Source organism: Saccostrea cucullata, unplaced genomic scaffold (genome assembly GCF_032062105.1).
Source record: "Saccostrea cucullata isolate Sc308-1 unplaced genomic scaffold, CSIRO_AGI_Scuc_v1 ctg13649, whole genome shotgun sequence".
In the NCBI taxonomy this organism is placed as follows: domain Eukaryota; kingdom Metazoa; phylum Mollusca; class Bivalvia; order Ostreida; family Ostreidae; genus Saccostrea; species Saccostrea cuccullata.
Genome location: NW_026920843.1, coordinates 1 through 4,317, shown reverse-complemented (window position 1 = coordinate 4,317; position 4,317 = coordinate 1). Strand labels below are relative to the sequence as shown.

Here is a 4,317-nt window from a genome sequence, read left to right as displayed (position 1 = left end):
GTCAAAAACCTAATTCATTAAAAAAAAGCCTCCCTATCTACCCACTCAAAAAACTCAGCAAACTTTTTTTTAAGTTGGCCTGATATATACTGTAAACCAACTTTTATTTGCGGGCGAGAATTTTTCGCGAGAGCCTCGTCATCGCGAATATTTCTCGCCGCTAACCGGTCTTTATATTCTCTGTTTCTATTAACAACACATAAAAAAGGCTTGGTCGCAAAAATTTATTGTCGCGAACTATTTTTCAACGAGTAAATCGCGAAATAAAGTCGTCGTGAATAAAAGTTGGTTTACAGTACATGCATGTACAAATAGAAGTACATAGATACATTTTTATACTTAATCACTTTCAGATTCAGTGAAAGTCCTGGATGTATCTGAACTTAATCCTAACTGGATTCGCTTGAACTTTCTATATCTATTTCAGATTTATTGGCGGAATACATGGGTTTAAAGGACTTGAAATTTTCTTCATTACAATCACACTGCTTATCGCAATGCTTATCACAAACATCACAGCACAAATGTTTCACTGAATCTGCACTTGGAATACAATTATAAAATTCCAACAGTTTTTTTCTACGACACATTTCTATGATCTTTGCGTAATCAAGCATATCAATATCTAACTTCCGTAGATTTCTACTACTGTGAAAAAGTAATTCATAAGACTGTGTGCCGTCCCTGCCAGCACGCCCTTACTGTTTCATGAAGCCATCCATATCTTTGGGTGGTCCAAAATGATGACATTATTAACATTTTCGTAGTTTACACTCATTTCTGCAGCGCTTGTTACAATAAGTACCCTAACATGCCCCTCATCTTTATCCATATTTTGTCTTATATCATCGTTCACCTAATCCAAAAAAGAATGGAACATTTCAATATAACTTATGCATTCAATTAAGCAGACTTTGAAGGCACAAACACTTCTGCACACGATTTTAGCCAAGAAAAGGTAACACTAATTTTCTCATTAACCTTAATCTTCTCAACGAAGAGTTTAATGTTTTGTCTATCCGCACTTTCCACAATGTTTTGATACTCAGTAGTTGACAAGTGAAAGTTTCTTTATCAGCTTTCTCCTACTTGACCTGCTGGCTGTTGCTGTGATGACAAGTGTTGGACATGATATTAGAGACCTGATTTCCCCAATTCTACCAATTTGAAACCATTTTCGAAATGGCTCACTTTTACCAGAACCTTCACCCCTGTAATAATTTATAAAGTTATTTAGCATTTCAAGCATTCATAAGGACATCATTTCTCAAAAGACATGAATTTAATTGTTATTAAAAAAAATGGGATTTAAATTTCCTCTGTTTAAAATATTAAATGTAAGGGAGATTGAGTCTATTGTAAAATACTCATGTTTAGAACTATAGAATTTGAAAAAATCAAAATTGATGAGAAAAAGTTTTTCATGCTTAAGCCAAAATCATGTTTGTTTGCCCTCTCCTGACTCAGAGTAAAAGTATTGGGTCAGTAGGTAGGTGGAAAATGTTTTTCCAAGAAAATTTCATCATATTTGTTGACGGGATACGAGGACTAAAAATGGAAAAATAATCTTGTATCCACTGACCTGGCATCGTCGCAAGCTACGGGTTTTGTGTCCATTCTGTTGTGGAAATATAATGGACACAACACCCGTGGCTTGCGACGATGCAGACCTGGAATATTAAAGATGTTTTGAGTTGAGCCATTCATACATGTAACAAGTTATCAACTTGTAAACTAATCATCAATTCACTTACAAAACTTTCTATTATATACATCAGGTTAACATCAACGATTCCTCAATATGTTATACTTTTGTAACATATTTAAACATATACAGCCATGTCTATATTAAAAAATTCCACCTCTACCAGACCTGCCTACCCTTCCGCTTTTGTCGTAATTCTTCCGCTTTTTACCACAAATTTACGCTATTACATGTACGCCACTTGTATTTATTTTACGCTTTAATACTTTGGTTTATAATCTATTTTGAACGTCTTATTTAGAGTCAAAGTATGTCCTGCTGAAAATATATAAAAAGTTTAATAAAAGTAAGTAAATCGTAAACGAACGTAGTATACCTAGTAGTTATATGTAAAATGGTATGGCGAAGATTCGGAAGAACACGAGCAAGCACTACTTTCGTATACTATTAAATAATATTGCAATAAGAACAGCCATTTCTATGCTCAATTTTTGTTTATTTTAAGATTGCTAGGAAAAAGATACCGAAATCTGAGTGTTAAAAAGATGAAATTTTTAAGCAGAGGCAGGCTATTGACAGTTTTTTTTTGGTTACGGGGATTTCACCAACCTTGTTTAAAGTCAGCATTACTAACATAATACAGTCGCTGTATTGATATATTTTACAAATTTAACTCATTATTAGATTCATTTTGACCGATGTGTTTCATTGCAATTTTTAGGACCTAACGTCGTAGATACGTTACGTTGCATTTCAAAATCAAAGTCTAAATAATGCCTTTTTGTTACTTTATAACATGAATAAAACGTAAAATATAAATATAAGAAATAAAACATCATTGTTTAAAATTTCATTTAGGTGTGACATGAAGTCGGTACAATAATGTTTGAGCGTTATATAATTTGATCACGTGACCGACTTCATGTCATACCCAAATGAAACGATAAAGATAATATCTTATTTCTTAATTAAAAATATTATTTGAAAAAAAGCAGCTGTATATACGAGGGCCGTTCAAAAATTACGCGGACAGTGCTATTATTTACCCTTACAGACGTTATATAAATATGAAATTTCACAGAAATATTATCTTAAAGATTACAATAAATTTTTGGAAAAATTTCTGTATTTTAATAAAATTCTACTAAAATTATCGATATGTTGATATCGATGATGGAGAGGTACAGCGCACAACAAAAAAATTGAAGCAAAAACATGCGGAATCAAAATTATAACGCATTGATTTTCTAATATTTTTTTCTTATATTTTTCAACAATTTTCTCAAATGTACCTTTAAATTGTTCTATTATTGTGTATTTAGATTTCTGATGTAATATTTGAAGTATTTACAGAAATATAGTGATTTTTAGCCGGGCTTATTGCTCAAAGAGCAATTGCCGGCTTATGTGATCCTGTTCAAGGCAGGATGTTGACCCCATAGTCGCCATTTTAAAGTTACGTGCAAAAATATAGTTCTTACTCTCAACCGCTTTTGAGATAATACAAACGCTAAAAAAAGCAACAAAAGTAAAACGAAGTTTTATCTATATAAAATAAACATTGGTAGTAATGACTTTGAAAACTTCATAAGTCAAAGAACATAGTTCATTATCGTAAGGATTTTTGATAATCAGTGTTACCGTAGTTCTCTACACATACGAGGTAAAGCAGGAGAGGGAACCAGACTGGCCTGTTTGTTTACATATGTTCAGCTGCGGATTAATTCCAGATTAATTCTGATTCTGACAAAATCGGACCGTGGTATTAGGATTGAAAAACTCACTGTCAGTGTCTTATCATTTATATTGATAGTTTTAAAATAATTTTTTCATCAGAATATAAACGTGATTCATGTAAGAAATCCATTCTACTCTGTAAATGAGCCCGGCTCTCTGTACTTCTGAGTACTTTGATTCTCTGATTAGATTACCTTGAAAATGACGTCTCCTCAATTGATGGCGCACCGCACTTTTGTTAAATTATGTGGAATGCTCGAGATATCGGCAACATAGTTCCAAATTATGCATAATAAAACATGAAGTAAACAAGGCTATTCGTGACATTCGTCCACAAATAGCAAATTGAAATTTGAGACCGTTAGACTTCTGTAAAAAGGCTATATGGGAGGACGGGAAGAAGATTATAGACGAAAAGTTAACTCTATCCGGACTGTAAAGAACGTGATTGAGAGTCACCAGTATCACGCTATATCTCATCCTGTAGGTTTTGGGTTTTAAAACCAAAAAAAAAAAGAATATTCTTTACTTGTTTAATAGATTTTAAGCTTGACAAGAAATGGTGTTTGGATGTTGAGTAGATAAGGTAACTCAAACTATACAGGTACTGTTGGGAAAATGTTGAGAAAATGAAAACTCAATCACATATTTTTTATAATGCCTGTGACGTCGAAGATTTTGCTGCGCCGTGTCTTAATGATATATCCTGAAAACTCACTCAAAATTGATACCAATTTACAACATTTTGATATGAAATTTTGAAGACCATTTAAGTAAAGTTTCTTTTATATTATGTGTGAAATTTTGCCCGATTATGTCGTCAAATATTTTTTCTGTGCAACAAGTCCGCGTAATTTTTGAATGGCCCTCGTACG

General features: G+C 32.8%; 1 pseudogene; it reads right to left on the bottom strand.

Moving 5' to 3' along the window:
• Nucleotides 1–389: 389 nt before the first annotated feature.
• LOC134258479 (ATP-dependent DNA helicase RecQ-like) lies at nucleotides 390–1,240 on the bottom strand (annotated as a pseudogene).
• Between the last annotated feature and the right edge of the window lie 3,077 nt (nucleotides 1,241–4,317).